The sequence below is a fragment of the Bubalus bubalis genome, chromosome 7 (genome assembly GCF_019923935.1).
Source record: "Bubalus bubalis isolate 160015118507 breed Murrah chromosome 7, NDDB_SH_1, whole genome shotgun sequence".
NCBI classification, from domain to species: domain Eukaryota; kingdom Metazoa; phylum Chordata; class Mammalia; order Artiodactyla; family Bovidae; genus Bubalus; species Bubalus bubalis.
The window spans coordinates 103,958,540-103,986,061 of record NC_059163.1 but is presented as its reverse complement, the minus strand read 5'-3'; the positions used below and the strand labels follow the sequence as shown (position 1 = coordinate 103,986,061).

Sequence of the window (27,522 nt, the reverse complement as noted above, 5' to 3'; positions counted from 1 at the left end):
GACTTGAGCAAAAATGTTTACTCTCTAGGCATTTTACCAAAGTAATTATTTTTTCTGTTTAAAGTAGAACTTAGTGAAATAGAGTCGAAAGGAAATTTTAATATCTTAATTAATATCATAGGCCACTGAAGTATAATATACCAACATTCCTTTTAAAGTTTTTAACTAAAAAAAATTTGAACATTTGAATTATCATATATTTTTTTTGCCATCTGATTATGTCAGTGATTAAATAAGCCTGATGATTCTGAAGACATCTTAAAATCTTCATGAAATAATTGTAAAGTATACAATTCACAATCTTTTTGTTGACAAAACACTATTTGCAAGTATAATAGTCAATAATCTATCTCTTTATTCTCAAGGTGGACAGAACAGTCTCAAAGAGACAGGAGAGAACTTAAAGGAGTGTGGAGCATGTGTCATTTGAAAACATAATTTTCCTTTCACTAATACCCCCAAATACAGTTGAAAATCACTAGTGTTATTGCAATTCTGTTGGTGTACTTTACAATTTTTCAGTTTTTATTTATTCATTTTAAATTTTTGGCTGTGCTGGATCTTCGTTGCAGTGTGGAGGCTCTTCATTGAGGCTCGCTGGTTTCTCTAGTTGTGGTAGGAGGACTTATTTGTCCTGCCGTGTGTGGTATCTTAGTTCCTGGTGTAGGGAACCAATAATTGAACCCTTGTTTCCTGCACTGGAGGGTGGATTCTTTACCACTGGACCACCAGGGAAGTTCCACTTTGCAACCTTTTTTTTTTTTTTTTTTTTTAAAGCAATGATTGAAATTCTCTTAAAATCCCAGTTGTTCAAGTAAAACTGCCTGAATTTGAACTTGATATTCAGATATGTGATAAGGGTAATAGTGACCCTTTTTTGAAGCTACAGGTAACACATTCTTTCACTGATAGTAGTAAACTCTAGGGAGAAACCAATATTCTACCCAAGTTATCTATCCTTCAAAATGTAGCTTGTATGGCTCAAAATAAAACACATTATAAAAAATAAGCATTTTACATATTCCTTGGCTTGCTGCTGCTAAGTTCCTTGGCTTAAGCAAAGCTTTGATTCACATAAGAGGTCTGAATCCATTGGTTCCATCTCATCTTGAAAGCCCATCACTTGTCTTTTGCTGACTCCTCCAAGCTCATGTTCTAGCGCATGGCACTTCTGTGAGGACAATAATTAAACCACAGCTTAAAATTAATTAATTTAATCCCTAAATCAAGCCATTTAGTTACTAAGCATTGGAGATCATATTGACATAAATTAAATTTAGAAATTTCATCTGTTAAAAAAGACATGTAAAATTGAACTTTAGAAAATATACTGACCTGTATCAGGGAGTTGACATGGTCAGTGTTCTCTTTTAGGCCTAAATTATCCACTTATAGGTAGGTAAACGGAAGACAAACTAAAACATTCAGATTCTAGACTATCATTTCCTATATTATTGTTATGTGTTGCCAATTATATGCATGCAATGTATTCTCAGAATTCCTAAAACTTTTTTTTTGCCCCCTCCTAACTGGAAGTGTGGATTCTGAAATTAAATTTTAGGCAATCTATTATAGCGATTGAAAATGTTGGTTTTAATGCAATGCAAGCCTGGGTTTCAGAATCACATCTTTACCAATTATTAGTTTTATACCCCTGGATAAGTAAAATTTTCTGTTTTTCTTTTTCCTCATTTATAGATTAAGTATATCAATACCAGCATCATAGGTTTGTTTAGTATTAAGTAAGATGCTTACTCACAGTAAGGACTCAGAGTGGTACTTATTTTTGTTGTAATTATTTTATTATCTCTGCAGACTTTTTCTAGAGATGAAAATCAAAGAAAACAAATGAACAACAGAATGTCAGTTATATTGCAAAATATACTAAGCTAAAATCAGAAAATAAGGTCCTAGTTTTGACTATAATAAGAACTTACAGGTTCATTCAATGACTATAGAAATCGATTAAACTGGGCTTTGTTTGTTCTCTCATTTATAGAAGAAGATGATGATATTTGAGTCCTAAACTCAGTTTAGTTTTGAGGATAGTCAAATAACATGTGGGAAGTTATGTTGAAAAGTGTCTATTAATATCCATCATATTCAGTCTCAAGCACAAAAATGTTTAGAATTGATGTGAAACCAGTTGTTAACAGTATTTTAAATAGATGAAATAGTATGTACTCATGAAAGAACATAGTATAATACATATAAAGTTTAAATTGTAAAAGTAAAATTATAAGAACATCCAACCAGAAAAACAGAGCATTACTGTTGCAGCTTCCTATGTGCCCTGTTTCAATAACCCTCTCCTGGCTTCTGCCAAAGATGCAGCAGAGTTTTGATTTTATGTTTATTGTTATCTTATGCATATATTTATTACAATGAATAATACATTAAAATTTTATTAAAATGATAACACACTTTGGGCAGGGTCTGTGACTTTAAAAAAACTGCTTTATTGTGATATAATTCAAGTAGTATAAAATTCACCTTTTTAAAATGTGTAATTCAATAGTTTTTAGTATAGTCAAACTAGTGCCACCATGGACACAACCTAATTTTAGAGCACTTTACTCATTCCCCAAAGAAACCCGGTACTCATTAGCAGCTGTTCCCTACACCTCCTCAGAGCTCCTGGCACTGTGCAATCACTATCCTATCTTCTGTGTGACTTGATTTTACTATTATGTTTATGAAATGTATCCATGTTGATGCAAGTAATATTAATTTATATTCATTGTTGATTTTGTCTGCTTAATCTATTAGCTACTTGGAGAGATGTATTAAAATCTCAAGCAATTATGATTGACTTTTCAATTTTGAAGCCACATTATTAAGGACATACACATTTAGAATGATTAGATTCCTGGTGATTTAAAAGTTTTATTTTCACATAGAGATCAATATCTCTTGAAGTACCTTTTGCTTTAAATCTTCATTTATTTGTTATTAATAGAGGTATATCAGCTTTTTTCTGATTAATGCTTGCATATATGTTTTTAACACTTTTACTTATAATTTAGATGTGCTTTTGTAAAGAGTAAATTGGCTATACTTATCAGATTTTGAAAAACATATTTATTTGGAAAGAGTTTAAGAGTACAGGTTTAATCATCTTATAGGTGTATACATTTGGGTGTGTGTGGATCTATGTATATTTATATTAGGTTTTCTAGTCTGGTTTATGTTGGCATAGCTGGTCAATAGGGAACACAATAAAAAGGTTTTATTCTTTTGAGTAGTTGATATACTAGCCTTTGCTAAGAATATTTTTATATCTCTTCAAAGAAGATGTCTAATCAAAGGAGAGCTAATGGCATTAGTTTAATTCATTTCTCAATTTAATCTCAAGATGGAAAACCTGAATATAAATGTTTCACAAACTGGAAGTAACACAATTTCTAGTGTTTCCTGTAGACCCTGGAGTAGTACTAGGAAAGAAATTTAAGCTGTCTAGGCAACTTTTTAGAGGCAAAATATGTGAGTGCTAGAGGTGAAGTGTGTATATTAATAATACAAACATATTTGACTATATATGCCATTTTAAATTAAGGTTTCCAGACTTCTGAGCAAAACTCTATGTAAATAAAAATGGAATTTTCAGAAAGCAAGTGGGACTATACATTCTTGAGTAGACTTAAAATTAAGAATCATTTTCCAAAGAATTTTAGTTCAAATTGCATCACTGAAGAATAATTACTACTAGGAAGAAAGTTCTAGAATCAGATAGATCTGGGTTAAGAGTCTAGATTCATGGTTTTTCACCCTTTGGACATTGTTGGCTTCTTTCCAAATCTGTAAAATGGAGAAAATAAGGATATTTATCTCATCAGTTTCAAGTTTTTATTTTCTAAAAAAATAGTCTTTCAGTATTATTTTATTACAAAATTTATTATTAATTCTGTTTCAAATATGATTCTAAATGTTTGTCTTGAGTTATTGGATTTAATCTCACCCAAAGTCATGGGTATGTACCAGTATTGTTCCCATTATTCAGATGAAGCAGGAGATCTAGGACTGAAACTCTAGTCTAATTTTTTAAAGCTGCTGCTGCTACTGCTGCTAAGTCACTTCAGTCGTGTCCAACTCTGTGCGACCCCATAGACGGCAGCCCACCAGACTGCCCCGTCCCTGGGATACCCTATCTCACAGTCCTATATTATATCCTGGTTTTCTTCCTACTCCGATTAACTCTTTTTATTAAATTTTATTTTTTCCATTATTTTACAAATCTTTTCCCCTTTAGGTTATTATAGAATATGAGTAGAGTTCCCTGTGCTATACATTAATTCCTTATGAGTTTCAAATATAGCAGTGTATACATGTTAATCCCAAACTCCTTATCTATCCCTCCCCTCCACCCTTGCTTGCTGGTAATCAAAGTTTATTCTTTAAGTCTGTGAGTCTATTTCACAGATAAGTTCATTATTATTATTATTATTATTTCCTTTTTTTTTTTTAGTTTCCACATATAAGTGATTGATCATATGATATTTGTCTTTCTCTGTCTGACTTACTTCACTTAGTATGATAATCATCAGTTCCATCCATGTTGCTGAAATCAGCATTATTTCATTGTTTTTTATGTCTGAGTCGTATTCTATTGTATATATGTACCACTTCTTCTTTATCCATTCATCAAGGCAATCTATAGATTCAGTGCAATCCCTATCAAATTACCAATGGTATTTTTTTACAGAACTACAACAAAAAATCTTAAAATTTGTGAGACTCCAAATAGTCAAAGCTATCTTGAGAAAGAAAAACAGAACTGGAGGAATCAGGTGCCTTGACTTCAGACTACACTACAAACCTACAGTGATCAAAACAGTATTGTACTGGTGCAAAAAGAATGAAATATAGATCATTGGAAAAGAATAGAAAGCCTACAAAGGAACCCATGCTCCTACTGTCAATTAATCTACAACAGAGGAGGTAAGACTATACGGTGGAGGAAAGACAGTCTCTTCAATAAACAGTGCTGGGAAAACTGGACAGCTACATGTAAAAGAATGGAATTAGAACATTCTAATTGTAACATCACACACAAAAATAAACTCAAATTGGATTAGAGATCTAAATGTAAGACTGGATACCATGAACTTTTTACTTTTAATTCTTCTCATAGCTTCTCTTTTACCTGCTAACTATAGACATTTTCTAAACTCCCAGCCCTATCTTCTTCTTTCTCCTTATCTTATTATCTTATCTACATCCATGTCTTCATTCATTCTTCTTTATTGTTCTTAGATTTATATTTCCAGCCTTGAGGGCTCTCCTGTGTTTTAGATTCTTATCTTAAACTACCTGCCAAATAGAACTACCTTGATGTCTTCATACACTTCAAAGTCAGAATTCATTTCATCTTTCCTCAAAAAAAATACTCCTTCTTTGGGCTAGGATATTGCTATTCTCCTAATTACTTGAGTACCAACCTAAGAAACTTCTTATATTTGTTTTTCTTTATGACTAACACTCAGCTATTTGTTAGCCCTCCTTTATAGCCACCACTGATGTGTCTCTCCTGTTTCTCCTCCACCTCCTACTTCTTCATCTGTTCTGGATTATAACATCATTACCTGGGTTATCCTCAGTAGCTCTTGACTTCTCTCCCTTGTCTATTAACTTCTCTTCTTTTGAGCCAATCAATATATAACTTCCAGATGGATTTATCCTAAAGCCCATCTCTAAGCATTTAGAAAAAGAATGAACGCAACCCACGAACATTACAAGATCCTTTTACCTGACAACTTTAGATCAATATTTAAGATGACTCTTTTAAACCATCGAGACCATTCATGATTTGATTCAAACTCATCTTTCTAGGGTAGTCTTCCACAAGCTGTTTTTAGAAGTAGCCCATTCAGCTGTTAAACTAGACTGCTTCTAATTTTTGAACATACCTTTTTTTAAAAAAATGTGCCACATGTTTTCTAATTCTGCTCTCTCACTCCCCTCAACCCTTTCTCCATTACCTAGCCTTACCCAAATAAATGTCTGACACTATTACCTGCTTTCTAAGAGGAATTTATACATCTTTTATGGAATATGGTAGAGTTCACTTACTTTGTTTTGTATGGTCATGTCATCTCATGTATTAAATTGTGATGGAGAAGAGAACATTTAATGAGCATTCCAATGGAACCAGCACACTGTCTTCTCAAGAGCCGTGTATGACGGCATTAACTTCATTTTATGGAAAGATAGGTCCAGAAAAGCTTAGTAACCACAGGTGTTTTGATTTCTACTTTGATGAAATTCTGATAAAATTTAATCTCAAGTCCAAAGTTTCATGTATTGAAAGAAGAATGATTCCTTAATTCTTGCCACAACACACTTGCTTATTTGACTTTTTGTAATGAATGCATTTGTAGTGGTGAGACTGAACTGTGCAAACTGAAAGTTTGCACATTTGACTTTGTTCTAATTTTTCTGGCATTACTGAGGAGCAACTTCTTGCCCTTTTATACAACTCTAAATTCAATGAGGAAGAGATTTACAGTTATGTAAACATCACTTTGATGTTTTATGTTTTGTAGGAAAGCACCTTTACATGAAGCTTATAGCATAGTTGAGTTCCTAGAGACAAAGGAAAGAAACTTTTCCCAGAGAAAACACCAAGCTTCAAATTCACCACTGAGAACTCCACACAATTCTAAGGGGTTTCTGTGAAGACTGTAGATGTTATTTGACGAAAAGCATAGAACTCCATGTTTATTCATTGGCTAACAGGAGAAAAGATGGGTCAACACTTGAATAAAAGGAAGGGTGTTCTGTTCTTTACTTTTTTAATAATCTATGTGTAGGATCACCCTGGATCATTACACAGTATAGGGATCAAAATAGACACCCCTAGCAAACAGCAATTTCTATATATCTTGTTAAATTATTATGAATGGAGGTATATTGTGCAGATATAAATGTTTTAGAGATGGATCATATAAGTCTAGTTCATAATTTAGAAAGAACAAGTTCAGGAAAATTAAGCTTTTGCAACAAATATTTAGAAACTCAACATGGTATAATATTTATCTCAAATTATGGTCACAATACAGTCTTGTTGACATATTAATGATAAATAAATTATACAAATAACTTTTATATATCATGTAGAGATAGTTTCTACGGTATTTTTGGAATTAAAATGTCAACGGTTATGGTAGCTTTAAGTAAGCATGGGCTGTTGATGCTGGCATAGAAATACTGATAATTAAAGTCTCATCATAGTGTAAGGTTTACTGTTCCTATAATAATTTAGGAAAAAAGTTAAATGATTTAATGTTCCCTGAAATTGTTTCTTTATTCTTTATTGTTTTCCTGAAACAGCATAGTGTATGATCCAAAAACACAAAGAGAAAAAAACAAAAAACAAACCTCTATTTAACTGACTGTTGTTAACGTTTTGTCTTTTCTCAGAAGGCAGCCTCAATTAAGAACAACTCATAGGCAGTTTTGGAGAGACCTTTGTCCATGAATAAAGACATTCTAATAAGTTAGCAATTGTATATTTTATAGCTGGTCCTGAGAAGAAAAATCTAAGGTGATATTCGTGTTTATTATATACTTATGAAAGAGTACTGTTCTTAGTCACTCAGTTGTGTCCAACTCTTTGTAACCCCATGGGCTGTAGCCTGCCAGGCTCCTCTGTCTTTGGAGATTCTCCAGATGGTGTGAGTTGTCATGCCCTCCACCAGGGGATATTCCCAACCCAGGGATTGAACCCAGGTATCCTGCATTGCAGGCAGATTCTTTACCATCTGAGCCACCAGGGAAGACCATGAATACTGGAGTGGGTGGCCTATCCCTTCTCCAGGGGATTTTCCCCTCCCAGGAATTGAACCAGGGTCTAATAAAGAGTCATGAACCATGTAGAACTGATATATCTTTGAATGAGAATAATTATTATTGTGCATTCATATATGTGCTGAATCAGTTTTAAAATGAGAAAACCCCAGAGAAAAAAAAAGACATTCTTTTCTGAAGCTGTTAGAAGGTAAGTAGAAAAGATTGATAAGGAAACTTCTATCAGTGGTCCTTTCCCATTCTTATTTTTTCCTTGAGCTATTTCATTCTTAACCATGACTTCAACTATCACTTATACCCTGATATTCCTAAAATCCCACCAAAGATTTCAAATCATGCTCTATCTTGAACTTCAAGATAGACAATATCCAGCTTTAGACATACCTCGTTTTATTGTACTTCATTTTATTGCATCACACAAATGGTGCATTTGCTTGTAAATTGAAGGTTGTGATGCCTCTGCATTGTCAAATGATGGCTAGCATTTTTTAGCAGTAAAATATTTTAAATTAATATATGTACATTATTTTAGGCAGACGTTTACTCCTTGGAAGGAAAGTTATGACCAACCCAGATAGCATAATCAAAATCAGAGACATTACTTTGCCAACAAAGGTCCGTCTAGTCAAGGCTATGGTTTTCCCAGTGGTCATGTATGGATGTGAGAGTTGGACTGTGAAGAAGGCTGAGCACCAAAGAATTGATGCTTTTGAACTGTGGTGTTGGAGAAGACTCTTGAGAGTCTCTTGGACTGCAAGGAGATCCAACCAGTCCATTCTGAAGGAGATCAGCCCTGGGATTTCTTTGGAAGGAATGATGCTAAAGCTGAAACTCCAGTACTTTGGCCACCTCATGCGAAGAGTTGACTCATTTGGAAAAGACTCTGATGCTGGAGGGATTGGGGGCAGGAGGAGAAGGAGATGACAGAGGATGAGATGGCTGGATGGCATCACTGACTCGATGGATGTGAGTCTGAGTGAACTCCGGGAGTTGGTGATGGACAGAGAGGCCTGGCGTGCTGCAATTCATGGGGTCGCAAAGAGTCGGACATGACTGAGCGACTGAACTGAACTGAATGTTATTGTACTTCAATAGACTATAATATAGTATAAGCGTAACTTTTATATGCTCTTTTGGAAAACCAAAAATATTTTTGTGGCTCATTTTGGTGCAATATTCACTTTATTGGGATTGTCTGGAACTGAACCCACGATATTGTTGAGGTATGCCTGTATTGTATTAGTTCTCTATTGCTGTGTAATGGATTACTGAAAACTTAATGGCATAAAACAAGAAACTCTTACTAATCTCACATTTTCTGGAAGTCGGAAATCTGGGCCTAACTTAGCTGGGTCTTCTGTCTGAGGGTCTCATGCAGACAAGGCTGTAATTAGGTGAAAGCCTTGATGTGGTCTCATCTAAAGGCTCAACTGAAGGAGGTTTTGCTCATAAAAGCACTACAGGATTCACTTCCATGAAACTATTGACCTGAGGCCTCTTTCAGGTCTTGCCCCATAGGCTTCTCCTTTGGGAAACTCACCATTTGGCAGCTGGCTCGCCACAGAGCAAGACTGTAGAGAAGAGCGAGCAAGCCAGGTAGTCTTATTATAATATAATTTTGAAAATGTCAACACATTACTTTTGCCATATTCTCTTCAATAGAATTAAATCATTTGGCCCAGTCCCTCTCAGGTGACGGGATTATTCAAGGGCACAAATACGAGGAAGTGGAGCATCCAGGGCCATCGTAGAGGCAGCCTTCCATATGTACCAACTGAATGTTTCCTTCCAGTATCACAAGCACTTGAGACTCAATATGTCCAGATGTGACTCTATTGCTGTTGCTCTTAAAACTGCCTCTCCTTCTGTGATCTCTAATTGGAATATGTCACAGATTGTGAACTATATAGTGACCATTTGTGTGTGCATGCACCTTTTGGTATGCATGTTTATTGAAGTTTTTTTTTTAATTAATGTTTTAGTCTGAAGGGTGGATTGATATCTGCTTATATTATTAGTTGAGAGATCCAGGAGCCAGAGAATGGAAAGGGGCCATAGCTGACATGTGTAATTCCAGGAGACTTCATGTTCAGTGAATTTTTGTCTGAACGATTAAATATCTAGTGTCTCTGTCTGGCCTGGCCTTTTCTCCCCCTAAATGTGTGGCATGATGATATCTGGCATCCTTATTGATGTTGCTTTCACTATCATTTTAGGTTGAAGCCCAGTGTCCTTCCATTAATGCCCTTCTCTCTTTCCACTAGGTGAGGTTTATAGAACCTGTCTGTCCAGCAAACTGCTGTGCAATTCCAGTGGGGGAAAAAACCAGGAAGAGTGGATCCAATTTGTACTAAGATGTTCTCTCAATTCCAGTTCTTATATTTTAAAATTATAGGTCTCAAAATCACCTCTTATTGCTTCCTTCAGTCTTCAAAGGAGTTATGACATCTTTTGATATCAATTGCAATATAACATTATAGTTATTTTTTCATTTATTTTTTTGAATTATGGGTGATATTTTCAAGTTCTGATTCCTACTTTATGTTATATTGGAAATTCCCTTTGTAATCTGGAACAGGTTGGAGGTAAGCTGAATTAGAAGTCTGGGGTGACCTGTTTATTTTACAGGTTTTTTAAAAAAAACTACTTTCTCTTACCTTGACAACAAAAGTGATTTCATTATATAATACATACTATTACGGGTTTAATAACATCTTGAAAATTTTTTCTGTCAAAAACAATTATCTTCAAGTTCCTCCTCCTTCAAACATTTATTTGTTCTTCCCAAAGAACTCTAGTAGATTAGTAAGAACTAATGTTGCTTTGAGATCAGAAGATTGTGTTTAAAAAAATAGTACTATACCTATAACTTCATTGCTATGGAGGTAAAGTTAATTTAATATTGTGTGATTGAAAGTCACTCAGTCGTGTTCAACTCTGTGACTCCATGAACAATACAGTCCATGGAATTCTCCAGGCCAGAACACTGGAGTGGGTAGCCTTTCCCTTCTCCAGAGGATCTTCCCAACCCAGGAATCAAACCTGGGTCTCCTGCATTGCAGGCAGATTCTTTACCAACTGAGCTATCAGGCGAGCCCTAACAGTGTGTGGTCTGTTGCTTTTTCTGGAAACTTTCTGAGAGTTGGGGAACATCTTGGTAAGCCTCCAATTCTCAGAAAGTTGCTACTTGTATAATCAAGGCTGTGTACATTAATCATGTTTTATACATACGTACTTATGGTTTTTCCAAAATTTTGTTTAGAAATGCAGTTTTTTTGTGCTTTATCTGCTAAAATATTTTATGAGATGGTAATGCTCAAATAAATGTTTTGAGCATTTTTTTCAATGCTTAAAATTTTTTTTCAATGAGTACCAAAACAGTGTATAGGGTCTTTGCTATTTCCTTGTCATTTTTCAGTATAAATTTGGTATCATAAAGACCAAATGGCCCCAATGGTTTCAGCTTTCAATTTATTTAAAGAATCTTTTCATAGACTGTATTTTACATGGTAAGTAGCAGCTAGGGGTGCCTAAATGTTCACATTCATCTTGCTATCCTTACTTATAAAAGTTTCTTTAGATAGCTGGAACCACTCTTTTCATTTTTTCCCTATTAAATGCTTAACTTTAATTTTGATAGTATTCTTTTTTCTGAAATTGAGTAAACATGTCATGGATATCAATTACATCAAGATCTTCACTTGCTGCAAACCATTACAAACATTGATTTTGCTTTTATGCCTCTAGTATATGTCTAAAAGCATTTGTCTATAGTTCCTGGCTTGGCATTTCTGCCACTTCCTATACTTGTCAGTTGTCTGAGCCATTTAGTAGATTACTTTGCTGTCCCCATTTTTCTCAAGTACATCATCAACTTGCAACAGACAACCTCTGCAAGACTAGTTGTCAGTCTGAGTGCTTCTGCTGTTCTGCATTCATCCTTTACCACATTATTATATAAAAATATACAAATCATTTTGCCAACATTTTATATTTTAGTGCCAACTGATTGGTTACATTTCTATTCATACTCTCTCTCTCTTTTATTCCCCTTCAGTGAGTACTTCTGTTTATTAAGAAACATTTCTGTGGCTTAGGTCAAACTTCAAGTGGGTTCTCAGCACTTCCAGGTTAATATCCACCATATTTCCCTGTCAATTCCCTCTAACATTCTTAAAGCAGACTCAGCTGATGACTTGGCTTTTTATTTCACTGAGAATATGCAATCAAGGAGAAAAAAGCTTTATCCTTCTGCCAGAAAATTTACCACATACATACCTGTGTATCTGACTATCCTGTGTCCTCATGCAACAAAGCATCCAATAGTCTTATTCTTATTGAGGGCACTATTATTAAGTATTTGATCTCTTTCAATTTATTCTACTCAAGGACTCTTGCTCCTGCAGGTATATTACCTCTTTTCCACATAATCAAATTTTTCCTATTAAAGGATTATTCCCACTGACTTATAAACAATATTTGTCATGTACAACACACAACATACACACAATTAATACAGGGGTGGTTACTGTCATTTTTCAATTATTCCAATTTTATTTCAAAAAGATATTAAAATTAAGTATGCCACCAACACATATGCATTTAAAATGTCACTTAATGGAATCTCATGGCCCCAACTTTTTGCTATACGCTGTATATAGAAATTCTAAACATAGATCCTACTCTGTTAAAAGGCAAATATCAGATTGGCAAAGAACATATTTATATTAATTATTAGGTTATCACTAAAAGAAAATATATTTAAAATTCAGACAATTTCTAGATTCCTAAATCTAGGACAAGAGCTTGAGAAACATTTCAAAAGAGGGTGGAAATTAACTCCAAAGCTTGGTCATCAGCAAATCTGGATTTATTTGCCCTGAGTACCCTTGAGTGCATGGATATAGAGAAAGAGGACTGTTTATGGCTTTGCATATTCAGGATCTAGCCAAATGTTCTTATATATTTTCACTATCAGTGTTCAGTATTAAAATGACTCTTTTTTATATCTTTAAGTTGTGATTGTCACTAGCAAATATAACATAATTACTCAAATGGAATCAGACTTTATGATCACTCCACTAAATAGAGCAGTTAGTATGGTATAATAGATAAAGCAGAGAAAACAAAGTATAACACTCAGGAGGCTGAGTTCATCCAGGCTTTGTGTCCTTTGCCAAATTTTTTTGTCCTTTGCAAAATTGTTTTCCTTTTCTACAGATTGACAGTGTTGGATTAGATGATCCATATGCTCTCTTTTGCTCTGAAACTCAAGGAATTTTTTTTTTTTTTTTTTTTTTGGCCAGTAATAATTAAAACTAACCTTTATTTTGAGCTCTTCCTCAAAGGAAGAAGGTACATTTCAGAGTACCATTTTAAGTACTTAATATAGATTATGTAATTTAATCCTCACAACAACCCTTTGAATTTTGGTACAATTAATATCACAGACAAAGACACTGACAATTAAAAAGCTAATTAAAATGCTCAGAGGCTCTCCGTTGGTAAGTAGTGGAGCTGAGGCTTATACCCTGGGCATCTGATACAAAAGCTGAGATCTCTTAACCATCTCACAGAACTACCTCTCCCAAGAGTTGGCAGAATTGTAGAGTGAACTATAAATGGAATGAAACACTGTTTAGTGAATACTTGTGGTGGGATTAAATTTTGAGGTTTTATAAACCTGGTAATTTCCTTACTCTTACTCCTAAGAGACAAGCATTGCTTTACGGCAATGATTACACAGACTAAAGAGAAAAATGAGCCATCTTTTTTGGCTTTTGAATATCTATATTTACTTTTTAAACTATAATGAGTTAATTAGCTGTTGAGTCAGACTTTTGTGATATGTAAAAGCCAGGATTTTAAAATTTTAAACCTAGGAGCATTGAAAGGAAGTTCATGTTTTCATCAGTGGACTTAAAAGGACAAGCAGAACAAATCTACACCTTACTCAGAAATCAGGAGGTAGAGTAGCCTACACAGAAAGAAGAAGAGTCAGAAAGGAATAGAGCTAGGCAGAGGAAAAGGGATCAAATGACCTATTCTCCTGGGTCTGAAAATCTTGGAGAATGGATGCAGTGATAGAAGCGGCTGATAACTCTTCTAAGGAACTAGAGAGTAGTGGAGAAGTAGGTCGATTTTTTTGGCTGGAACCCTGGAAATGTCAGCCTCTCAGAAGATCTTCATGGAGTGGGGAGAATCTGTGAAATGCATATTTAGAGTGAATATGCCTCTGTAGAAGAACCAGGGGGTGAGGGCAAACTCAACAAATTTCTGAACTGGGTCAACATGGAAGAATAATGCATTTTTTCCCTAAGCTGTCACAGAATATGTGGAAGTTAGGTAAAAGGGACTTTAATTTTAGAGTAGTCCATTGGCTCAGTGGTAAAGAATTTACCTGCCAATGCAGGAGACACAGGTTCAATCTCAGGGTTGGGAAGATCCCCTGGAGGAGGAAATGGCAACCCACTCCAGCATTGTTGTCTGGAAAATCCCATAGACAGAGGAGCCTGGTGGGCTACAGTCCATGGGATCACAAAGAGACTGACAAGACTGAGTGACTTGCCTATGCAAGTCTCAAGTTAAGGATAAGGAGAATGCAGAGTAAAGGGGCATCAAAGAGAGAGGCAAGGAAAGATGGGTGGTAATAACCTGATGTCAGAAGAAACAGAAAAGTATCAGTCAATATGTAGGAGGTTATAGAATAACAAGTTACCAACTTTCCAATTACCATGTAAGTTGTTGTTATTCTTTTTAAGTTGATAAGTTGTGGGTTACTGGAGTGGGTTGTCATTTCCTTCTTCAGGGGATCTTCCTGACCCAGGGATCAAACCCATGTCTCCTGCATTGGCAGGCAGATTCTTGGTCACTGAGCTACCCAGAAAGCCCTACCATGTAAGTACTTAAGGAAATTAAGTGTGTCTCAGAGAAAAGAGGAAGGGATATCAGATCTTGAAGTGACAGCAACAATCTTGAATTGACCGAAAATCTTTTGGTGATTGAATTAAATATGTTTGTGAAACTGACTAGGAAAAACTGGAGTTAATTGAATTAAGTTTTCCATCATTGTGTAAAAGACAGGCTTGAAATATTAATAGAAACCAAGCTCAGTTTGGAAAATATAAAACAGTTAACTATTTCTGGAATTTTCAGATAAGTAGGCTAACATTATAGAATAAGAAGGAATAGTTTATACTGAGAAATTAGGGAAAATTTCTCAGAGGATTTGCATTCTGAGTTGAGCCTTAAAAATGTGAGTAGCATTATTAGGCAAAAAATACAAGAGAGAGGAAGGGGGTGGGAACTGTACATCAGCCGTAGACAATATGAACAAAGAAGACACAAAGTTGTGAAAATTGTTGATGTCTTCAGGGACCAGTGTTCCTAGGGCAGAGGGCTTTTGGAGGGTATAGTAGGATATATAAAAGAAAATTGGTTTAATCATAAATGGAAAAAATAGTATTCTTACGAGTTTGGATATTTTCAAACCTGAAGACAATGAGAGGCAGTTGAAAGATTTTGATTAGAGAAGAGATATAAATTACTTGCATTATAATGTTACTCTTCTAAGTACCATGCCAGTTTACCCAACTATCTACTAAGCATTCCCACGTGGATGTCTCATAGACAGGTAAACTAAACCATTTCAGGGTAAATTTTTGATATTCTTCCATCTCTTCTCTTACAGTCTTCTCTATTCCAGGAAAAGACACTTCCTTTCCTCTGTGTGCTCAAGCCACAATGCCCTTGTTCCAGTTACCCCTCTATATTTCATCTCCCCCCCTCCCATTTTGTCCATACTGCTAGCAAAACAGATTTCAAATAAAAATACTTCTCTTCATCTCCTTTGCCTTCATTTCTAGCCCAAGTCACCAACTTTCCTCACCTGGATCCTTGCAATTGATTCTAGTCTACTCTTCCCCATCTTTCACTCTTGTCTCTTCCAATACATTCTTCCCATTACAGTAAGAATAATACTTCTAAAACCAAAGTAAGCTCATGCATGCTCTACTTAAATTTCTTCCATCTCTCTTTATCACCCTTAGAAAAACACTCAAATCAATATAAACAACAGACTGTGGTATATGCCCCCTGCATACCATTCCAGTGGCACCTCTTGCCTCTTTTTACCCTTTAATCTCCAGCTAGACTTTTTTCCAGTTCCCAAATGAATTAAGCTCTTTCCTGGCTGATGGTATATTCATATGTTCCTCTCCTCAAACTCTCTTTCTGGTAACTTTGCATATCCTGTGGTTTCAATTAATATCATGTCTAGAGAATTTTGCCTTGAATTGCAATTCAAATCCAGACCTTGTTTTAAGTTTCATCACGTAGTTCCTTTTTTTATACCTTAGCTTGTATTTCTACACCACAGTAGGTTCTTCTTAAAAACTTGATGAATAAGTGAATAAAAGAATGACAGTGAATGATGTGAAAGCCAGGTATCAAGTTAGAAGAAAGAAAATCTGTTTAAAAAAACTTGGTAATAAAAAAGAGTAAAAGATAGAATTTGGTACAGTTGTATGTTATAGAAAAACAAGAGATACAAACTGATGATTTTCATATCATGAGGTAGCTAGTCCCAGACACACAGAGTGGCTCCAAACTCATCAGATTCTTAGATGCCACATATTTCACTGCCCCACTTTCCCACAAATGGCACTATCTGAACCAAGATGGTCACACGAATTCTACCAACAGGTCTACATCCCAGGCAGTAGTGAAACTGAAGAGGAGGCAAAGGACATGCAACCTCTTATTAAGGAGGTTTGCCAGAACTTCCACAAACACTTCTCTTTACATCGTATTGAACCAATATTCATTGGTCACAGTTGGTTTTAAAGGGTCTAGGAGTATGGTTCCCCAGCAGCAGTTGGGGTTCTGTTATCAAGGAAGAAGGAGAGAATGGGAGTCTGAGTTTAGACAATTAGTAGTCTCTGCCATATTGTGGTTACAATGAAAATAGAGGGAGTAGAGCATATATGAGCCAGTTTTTAAAAGAGCACTTTGTTCTGATTAGATGAGCTCTACTATATCTCATTTTATAAGTGAAATGAAATCAGCTAGAACAAATATCTGTAAATATACATTTCCTTACTTTCCATCAACCTGATAACATAAGACTCATTTTGGTCAACAAATGGTTTCATTTATGCTGACATTTCAACAAATTTCATTTTAACTAAAACTTAATGAGGAATTCACAAAACATCCTCAAAATGCTTAAGCAGTTTATACAGTATAAATATTTAAGACAAATATATCCTATAGGTAAACACCAATTGCCTCATTTTTCTCATAGATAAATCTAAACATATCAAGGGGGCAGTGAAAAGTCAGTTATCTTTGTTCAGATGTTGTTTAGCATATCCCCAGATGCAGTGGAAAACATTTTGGGGGTGTTCTTTTTTTCTGTTAATCCTTTTTATCATTGTATAATGTTTCAAAATTTGGAGATATAATCCTGCTAATAGAAAATGTGTCTAATTAAATATCTCATCCCCACAAATGTGTTCTGCTCACAGGATGGATTTTTAAAGATGAAATGCCAAAATATCATCTACTACTTTTGAATTTTTAACCATATTTCAACTAAATGGTATTCTGTGCTTGCAAAATATATGTGCAATACATAGAGATTTATCTACTGATCATGTCTTCTGTTTTTCCTTTTGGCCAAATTTGGAAGTTTTTGTTTAGTAATAGTTTTCATCTCAAATGGGGGCTTTTGTCAAAATTCTGTCACATCAATGTACAATAACATGGTGACATAATACACACAGAAGCATAACACCATGACAACACTGACAATAAACCAGATAATGATCAATTATCAAGTATATGGAAGAGCAGGTAGTGGCATTGGTACTTGGTATGCATTATGTAATTTAAAATGATCAGTGATTACTTTCACATTTCATTGATGAGGGAACTAAGTTCAAAGACCCTAAGCATTATATCTAGAAATATAAAGGTCACAGAATCAAACCAAGTCTGTATGACTCAGGTCCTATATTACCTCTCTCTAGGGCTTCCCTGGTAGCTCAGTTGGTAAATAATTCCACCTGCAATGCAGAAGACCTAGGTTTGATCAGGTGGGGAAGATTCCCCTGGAGGAGGAAATGGCAAGCCATTCCAGTATTCTTGCCTGGAGAATCCCCTGGACTGAGGAGCTGGGCAGGCTACAGTCCATGGAGTTGCCAAGAGTCGGACATGACTGAACTACCTAGATTGTGTGTATCTCTGCCTGCCCTCCCTTTAATGTTGATGAACATCTATCATGATAGATATTACATTCATTAAAAAGCCCAAAAGATAATCTACATTTTTTTTTTCATTTTTATGGGAGATGTGGGTTCACACCTTAACAAAAATTTTCACTTGGAGGGCTGCTAACCCCAGTGGTCCAGAATATGCCTCAAAGTGCCTATGAGCTTCCTGAAATTTAATGCATTTATTTAGGGGGACTGTTTATAGACTTCATCAAATTCTTATAAGGACCTGTGATTTCTAACCACCTAAAACTCCAGAAAAACCAATAAATATTCATGAATGATGAAAATGACAAACTAGTAAGAAACATGTTCATATATTCATTTGAAATATAGCACTGTTATTTTTAAGAAACTTGAGTGGGTGAGACTTGTTGATATATATCTACTACTTTAAATTACTATGGAAGAAAGGTCAAGTCAGTGTTCACTAAAAGCCTGCTGCTCCATTGGGTAGTACTGGAGTGTGTGGTAAGAACACAGAAGTGTGAGGGCTGAATTCTCCTTTGACTCAGACCCTTCCTTCTCTAACTTTGGTACAAGTTTCTTAATAGTTCTTTCCTCAGTTAAAAAAAAATTGGATGATAGTATAAACCTATCTGAAAGTGAAAATGCTACTCAGTTGTGTCCAACTCTTTGTGACCCCATGGGTTGTAGCCCACCATGCTCCTCTGTCCTTGGAATTCTCCAGCAAGAATACTGGAGTGGGTTGCCATTCCCTTCTCCAGGGGATCTTGCTGACCAAGAGATCAAATCTGGGTCTCCTGCATTTCAGGCAGATTCTTTACTGTCTGAACCAAAAAGGAAGCCCATAAACCCATCTAATCAATAGCAAATGAGATAATATATATAACAAACAAACACTATTATTGACAGTAAATTGAATTTCTTGACTTCTTTACTTCATTCTAGGTTTTATAAGGACAAAGTAGGAAAGCCATTTTACTGATCTCAGACATCAATTCCTCTTAGGAAAATAAGAATATCCCCTCTGCTCTGCCTCCCAGAAGCAATGTTTGAATAACAATAACAACAAAGTGATATTTAAAGGTTATTTCTTCAGTGAAGTCTGCCTATCTGAAATAGCATCAAGTTCATTAATTCAACATCAAAACCACTATGAGGTACCATTTCATGCCAGTCAGAATGGCTGCGATCCAAAAGTCTACAATCAATAAATGCTGGAGAGGGTGTGGAGAAAAGGGAACCCTCTTACACTGTGGGTGGGAATGCAAACTAGTACAGCCACTATGGTGAACAGTGTGGAGATTCCTTTAAAAACTGGAAATAGAACTGCCATATGACCCAGCAATCCCACTGCTGGGCATACACACTGAGTAAACCAGAATTGAAAGAGACACGTGTACCCCAATGTTCATCGCAGCACTGTTTATAATAGCCAGGACATGGAAGCAACGTAGATGTCCATCAGCAGATGAATGGATAAGAAAGCTGTGGTACATATACACAATGGAGTATTACTCAGCCATTAAAAAGAATGCATTTGAGTCAGTTCTAATGAGGTGGATGAAACTGGAGCCTATTATACAGAGTGAAGTAAGCCAGAAAGAAAAACACCAATACAGTATACTAATGCATATATATGGAATTTAGAAAGATGGTAACAATAACCCTGTATACGAGACAGCAAAAGAGACACTGATGTATAGAACAGTCTTTTGGACTCTGTGGGAGAGGGAGAAGGTGGGATGATTTGGGAGAATGGCATTGAAACATGTATAATATCATATATGAAATGAGTCGCCAGTCCAGGTTCGATGCACGATACTGGATGCTTGGGGCTGGTGCACTGGGACGACCCAGGGGGATGGTACGGGGAGGGAGGAGGGAGGAGGGTTCAGGATGGGGAACACGTGTATGCCTGTGGTGGATTCATGTTGATATATGGCAAAACCAATACAATATTGTAAAGTTAAAAAATAAAATAAAAACAACAACAACAATGAATTAGGTGCCTAAACAAGAGGCTTTTGAAATAGATGCTTAAACTAGAACTGGAATTGGAGTAATGTACTAGACCCATTGAGTACTTTTAATTCAATGCTTAAATAAATTAAATAATACATTCAATAAATTTGCATAATTCAATCACTCTTCCTTTGACCTTGATCCATTCTATACCAGCTGAAGTTTTATAAGCTATTCATTTATTTCTTTGCCTGTTGTTTCTCTGTCTCCTGCTATGATGGAAAATCTATGAAATCAGGGCTTTCTTTTGGTATCAGTCGTGTCTAGAGCAGTGCCCAGAACATGGTAGGTACTAACAAATATTGCTGTATGGATGTTGGAAACTTACATGAACAAAATGCTTTGATACAATGAAGGGAAAAAATACCATTTTCATGCAAAATTCTAGTGCAACTACCTGATTTTTTCCTTATTTCTCTATTATTTAATTATTTTTCTCCTGTGGGCTTTCCTTTCTTCCCAAGGGTTGATAGGTGCTCACTTAATTTCTTATTATTTCCACCACAATCCTCCTCTTTCATCTCTGTTGGGCAATGTCATGTAGCTGCTGCAAAAACAGGATGCAGGAGCCAGAACTGAATGGTGACTATGGCTCAAGCTCAGTTGTCAGTCATGTGTGAGCTCCTGACTCAGCTGCTAACTAGCTCGGTGTCCTGGGAAAACGTGAGTAATGTTTTTAAGCCCTAGTCTTTTCTAATCTGTAAAATTTGTTTTTTTTTTTTTCAGTTTAGAATGGAACAAGAGAAAGAAAATAGGAAAAACAGAATCACAAAACTTACCTTGGCTAGAGAGTAGGGATTAGAAATTCTTTAAAAGGAGTTTTCATAGAATAACCTTGAAGACAATTAGCCAAAAGAGTGAGCTTAAAGTAGTGACATGGATTTCAGTCAGGTTTGTTTCAGCAGCAGCCTTTGTAAAGGATAAAGGCTGTTTATCCATTAGTAATTACATTAATAAGCCTTTATGTGGTTGTTCTTAATATTGGAATTTTAACAAATGCCTAAATAGGCATGTTCTTCAGGAACATTTTACTACGTTCTGAAGCACATCAGGAGCTCTTATGTGGGCAGACACAGATTGCTGGGGCCAGATGGGCCTGTGGACTTTAAGTACAATGGCATACTAAGAAACCTTCTCAGAGTAGTTCTTCCATCCAAAAACTCCTACTTGGTGCATACTCTTCCTTTAAACCGCAGCACATAAATCATTTCATGCTGAGAGCTCTACACTTTCTCAATAGGGAGGTGAAATATGAAGATATGTGGGATAATTCTGGGAGAAAATCAACTAATTACAGATGCTATTTCAGTAAACAATTTTGATGGGGACAGAAAGTCCTAAAGTCAACTGCGTGCCAACATGGAGTTAATTTCTCACTTTTGAATACTAATGGAACATATTTTTTGAAGTCTTTTGGGACTATGAGGGTAGAGGTGGATGGGGTGGTTAGGGTTAGGAGAATGGTAGTAGTACTGGATGAGTTTGTGAATATGATCTTCCTGCAGGAGATGGAATGGGATGCCCATTTTCCCATGACTCCACAGATTTTAACAGGACTGATGACAAAGGGGAATGTTCTTTTAAAAATTTTTTTGACCTGTTTTCTATCATGATGTTTATACTTGGGCTTTGATTCACTTGTTCCTAATGGAAAATAATTTAAGAAGCTATGAGGTTAAGTTTTTTGCTCTTTAAGGCAAAAAAGGATGCTGCATTTATCTGCATATGTATTTATACCTATATAGGTAACTTGGCCTAATATGCTAATAAAATTATAATTGGTTTGGATTGTCAAAACTTTAAGTCTATGCCATTTTTGTCTCAGAGGAGTGGTAAAAGGGCTGCAACATCTGTTAAAATATGCGAGTATACCAGTTATCATGGATGCATTTCCCGTTTCTTCTCAGCTCTCACCTTTTGTATACATTTATGGTATATACAAACACCTGTGACTTGTTTCTTTCAGTTTTTTTTGTGGGGGAAGCTTTAATTGCTTGGTTGTTAACAATTCCAGGAGTGGTCCTTAACCATTGGTTAAGGTGGATAAATACTCCAGCATTCTTACCCCTTGGGTGGGATAACTATGAACCTTACTTTATCAAGTCTTCCAGAAGTCTCCAATAGGACCGAGCCCTAGCTGTGCAGCACTGTGATAATCTACTCATTGACACATGCGGTATAAACTTCCTTTCCTGTCTCACTCTTTAACCCCACTACCTATGTTTCCTAGGATCACTTCTCAAAGAAACTACTTTACTCAAATCATTATCTTCAGCTCCCTTCCCAGAGTGGTCCTAACCCAAGACATGGAGTCATAAAAAGATACAGGAACATTGTGGCTAGGATTTCAGAAAGAGTAATTTATGGATAAGGGTAGACAATTTCATTTGTTCATTCATTCATTCATCATTTACTTGGTGAGAGCTGACAATGTTTCCATAATTAAGGCAGTCTTGTAATGACTAATAACACATTACTCCCATTCACGGAGAGCTCATGATTAACAAAATATCTGGACTTTATAAAGGCTGAGACTATTACACTTCTTTTTCCTTGTGCTAGGAACCAAATTCTAAATTGACAGGATGGAATAAGGAAAATGTGCTAATTCCTCATTTACAAATAATGGAGGTTTAAACATAAGCACAGGGCTGAGCTAAAACAGGTGCCTGTCAGTACAGACTACCATTTTTGTTTCATATGCAAAGGGAAATCATTGCCATATGAACTCACTACAGGCAGCTCATAAGGGTGTCATTAGTGAATTTTTTGTGTGTGGATTTCCTGGATTTAAGATGCTCTATAAGTACAAGGTGTTATGTACTCAACTCTTACTATATTTTTTTCCTAAAAAATCACACAGTTTTTGTTTAAACTGGCATGTAGGAGGGCTTTAGAAAACACATTTTATTCCACTCTCTGTTCTGTTCCCTCAGTACCATCTGGTATAAGGGAGAGCCTCATTAATTGACACTAATGACTGGGAGATCCATGGCAAATTACTGAATTTTGCAGATTAGCAAACATGATTAGAAAAATCAAGGAGTCTGCATCAAACTAATGTACTTTGTTGAGAACTAAGAAAAAAATTTAAACACATTATTAGAGCTTAATCTTCTAATATAAATAGATACTTTATAGGGGTTGACTGTGCCATTAGGGAAAGCTGGAACATGATGTTCTGTGGAAAAAATTAGGTGCAATTTAAAAGAAAATGTACTCATTCTTTATGCTTTTTCTGAATGCTACCAATATTCTCACTACACATGGACTAAGACTAAGAGCCATCCCATGAGAATCTTAGAGGTCATCTTGTCCAATTTGTTCTGATGCAGGAAATGCAGCAATTATTTGTGTATGTGTGTCTCTTTATGTTGTGTCTTATTGCTTTATAATAACACTGCTTATGTTAATGGAAATTTTGTGGTTTGTAAACATTTTAAATGTCAGCTGTTGAGGCTCTTAAGGTTTATTATACTCCATTCCCATTTCTGTGTTATCCTTGTTCTTTATCGGGCAACAAAATCTCTTGCTTCCTCCCACACACCAGTGTAAATAGTTTAACACACACAACCAATATTGCATACAACTTTCTTAGCCCCAGCTGTGTGTGCCTTCTGTATCCTTCAGGAATTCAACCATCAAGAGGGGTGAAGGGAGAAGGAAAGGGGAAGGAGGAGAGAATGAATATAGATGAGACTGTCACAGCATAGATTATTTAGAGATTTTTTTCTAACTTTAATTATTGTACTATACAATACTGTGCATTATAAAGTAATAGTTTTGCCAGTGTCTTTGCAAGTAAAAACTCTTTGACATCTAGTCGAAGTTAGGAGTAGAATTTTGAGCTCTAGAGGTTGCTGCTCTGACCAAGCTACTTTTATGATCATCAGGAAACTGGGGTGAAAAAAGGTCACTGTGCCATTTATCTCAATGTAATATAGTTAGAAGCCATAGAAGGAACATCCCCAGAAGAGGTGGTCAAGAAGTCACCCCATGGACCCTTTCCAGCTGGAAACTACACTAAAAAACATCATACCTTGCATGTGATATGAAATTAACACTTCTGAAACTAGAAGCAAGAGGAACCAAGGATGTACATTTGATTGACTGTGTAACTGAATTAAGAGAAATAACATCATTGAAACGATGAATCCATGAAATGGATTAAATACTTAAATCATTACCCATTTTTCTTAGTCTAGGTTTTCTCTAACATCAGCTCTTAATCCACATTTGATTCTTTGAAATAAATTACCTTTAAAAAGTAATACTAAAAAGGTATAAAAGCAACTTAAAAACTTTATTCTTCAGTTTATAATTCAATTAACAATATGTAAAACTTACTGCAAGAAAAAAGATAGAATGCAAATGCATGGCACAGTTTTAACAGTTATTTTTGCCTTACTGAATCTTTTGTAATCAAGTTTTGCTGAACTTTCTTATTTCTCACTGGGAAAGTTGGAAAAGATTAGAAGAGATTATGTTAGTCTTAAACATTATGTGAATTTAGCTCACTCCACTTAATTATAATTCTTCAGAGCACTTTCTCTAATGTTGTATTCTCTTTTCTTTTTTAAACACTGTTTTTGGCAATTTTAAACACCATCAACATTTTTGTTTGGAAGCTATTTTGTACTGAGAATGTCATGAAACTTGAATCCTACAGGATTTTAGATTATGAAATGAAGTGCCTTAGTCACTGAATGGATTATGCTTATAATAACTAAAACCTCACAGATCTTTCTGACAAATGTATATGCTTAGATTTATTCAAATTAATCCAGGGAAAATTTTTGATAAAAATGCATCACTCATTCATGCTCCTTAAAAACCAACAAAATTAAGCAAAAGGTAATAATTTTTGAACACACCATTTGTGCAAAGTTCTGCAACAGTAGAATAAAATGAATCTGCATATGAATGGCTAGAATAATTATTTTTTCCTATGATTTTCTAGCACAAAATGTATCCACTTCATGGTGTCTGACTTTTTAGTTTATATTCCTTCACCCCACTGAAAGAATTGGGGAAAACACAATACAAAAGAGTGGTTAATTGCCTAAGCTTGCAAGAGAGATGCTTGACAGCTTGTGGTGGCACTGGATTGAATAGGAAACCAACTAAGAGTTGGGTGATAAGCCTTTAAAAACTTGGGGGATAAGGACGTATAGCATGTTTTCAGGAAAGAAAAAGGAATTGCCAATGTACTCATCAATACAAGGAAAAACAAAAGAAGTAGTGAATGGAAAGAAATTATAACCTCTTTTCCTAAGGAAAACATTCCTTTGATGTGACTAGATAAGGAAGGAACTGACGCTGAACTTTGTTTTGGTATTCCTGTCTGTCCTTGCTACAGTTGAAAACAGTCATTTCTTAGAACTTGAGAGGTATTTCTCAGCAGTCCCCATAATGTTTACCCTCAGGGATTTAAGCCCAACAACTCCAGCAACCAAACTAGCTTAAAAACATTTCATCTCAAAAGGTCTCTGTCATGTTCAAAAAGAGCAAATCATCTTTAATCTACTTTTCAAATTGAAAGTGAAAGGCAGTAGATATTAACCTGAGGTCTCCACTCCAGTCACATTGCACAATTGCATTAAAATGCCCTGGGTAGAATGACAGTCTATAACAACACTATGTACTGCTGCTTTAAAATATTAATCATTCTCTTTGTAGGCCTGGAAGATGGTATGCAAGTAAAGGAAATATAACAAATGCAGGTGGTAATAGGGCCATTCCCCCTGAGCTTTGGAAAATGTTCTAAGCAATAGGGAAAAGTATTCAGACCAGAAAAAGACTCTAACTGTTGTCTAATCAGACTCTGTACTTACACAACACACATTGCTTCTATCTCACTCAGATTCTCTAATGTAAGTATATATTATTCCCATTTCAAAGACAAAAACACTATGACATACATTTCTTTTTACCATAACTTGATACATTAATATTCTTAGTAAAATGGAACCAGAGTTGAAGAGAAGATGGATTAAGGAAGACTGAGAAATTAATTTGAGTCAGGCTAATAACCTTGAGCTCTTCAGTCTTAGGCTTTTGCTGACATGTCCTACTGCTTGTCTTTTTAATCAGTCATCAGTTCTAAAAGAACTGTGTTCCAGTTAAAGATTTTTGCTTAAACAGTTTCTGAATCCATGTGGGCATAAAGCTAAGTCATGGTACAAGGTGAGGCATGGGCTTCCCTGGTGGCTCAGACAGTATAGAATCTGCAATGCAGGAGACCTAGTTCAGTCCCTGGGTGAGGAAGATCCCCTGGAGAAGGGAATGGCAACCCATTCCAGCATTCTTGCCTGGAGAAATCCATGGGCAGAGAAGCCTGGCAGGCTACAGTCCGTGGGATTGCAAAGGGTCAGATACGACCAAGTGACTAACACTTTCACTTCAGTTTCACAAGGTGAAGCAAGGTTCCTCAGGTGTTCAGGGGCAAAGGACCCAGGCACTTTGCAAGATGTTGTGAGGTTCACTGGAATCACAAATCTGTTCACCAATTTGTGCAGCTTCTGGAGTTTGCTTTGTCAGCCCCTTAGCCCATCAACCCACTCCAGTATTCTTGCCTGAGAAATCCCATAAACAGAGGAGACTGGCAGGCTACAGTCCATGAGGTCGCAAAAGGGTCGGACACGACCAAGTGACTAAACAACAACAATACATTCAGCATTATCCAACATGCTCAAATCACTCCTTAGACAAAGGTAGATAAGGAGTCCTAAGAGAAGAGAAGGAAGCTTAACAGCAAGTCATCTGAGTTCTTGGACTTCCTCTAGCTTTTCTCCCTAATTTATAATGACCAGTTGTGACTTACCCTTTCAAGGAGGACTCCAACAACGGTCTTCCTGCAGGGTATCTCTCGCACCAATAGACAGATTTCGGTTCAGAAGCCAAGAACAGCTCTATTCTTTGATCAAGGATGGAGAGGTTCGAGCTCAGGCTCTGCAGCACACGATTCTCCTCACAGGTAGTCTGCTTTCCTGAATTCTCCTCAGCGTGGAGGGGGCGGAGTTCTCAGGTGCGCAGGGGAGCGGCTCCTGGCACTTCTCGTGGAACCCGAAACAGGCGCCTGCGCACAGCTGATGCAGCGTCTCTGCACGTGGCCCCCGGGCCACATTCAGTTGCTGAGTGCTTACGAGCAGTGTTTCCCTATGCGAACGCCAAGGTGAGTCCTCCCAGCAGTTCTGCGCTGGGAACGCTAATCTGGTTTGTCAAGTGCAAGGCTTCCTACAGGCAAGTGAAACTAGACTAAGCACAAGAGAAGAGTTTAGACCTTACTTTATCACCTTGTTGTGGTTGCTTAGTCGCTCACTGGTGTCCGACTCTTTTGCGACCCCATGGACTGCAGCCTACTAGGCTTCTCTGTTGATGAAATTTCCCAGGCAAGAATACTGGAGTGGGTTGCCATTTCCTTCTCTGGCATATCTTTCCAACCTATGGATCA

The 27,522-nt window shown here is 36.2% G+C and overlaps 1 long non-coding RNA gene across 1 annotated transcript; it reads right to left on the bottom strand.

The window, feature by feature from the left end:
- Positions 1-27,002, bottom strand: LOC123334507. Its single transcript, XR_006552504.2, has 2 exons — positions 26,893-27,002; positions 1-1,171 (listed from the first exon to the last, which is right to left on the bottom strand). It is a non-coding gene; the product is annotated as an uncharacterized LOC123334507 (long non-coding RNA).
- Positions 27,003-27,522: the final 520 nt, after the last annotated feature.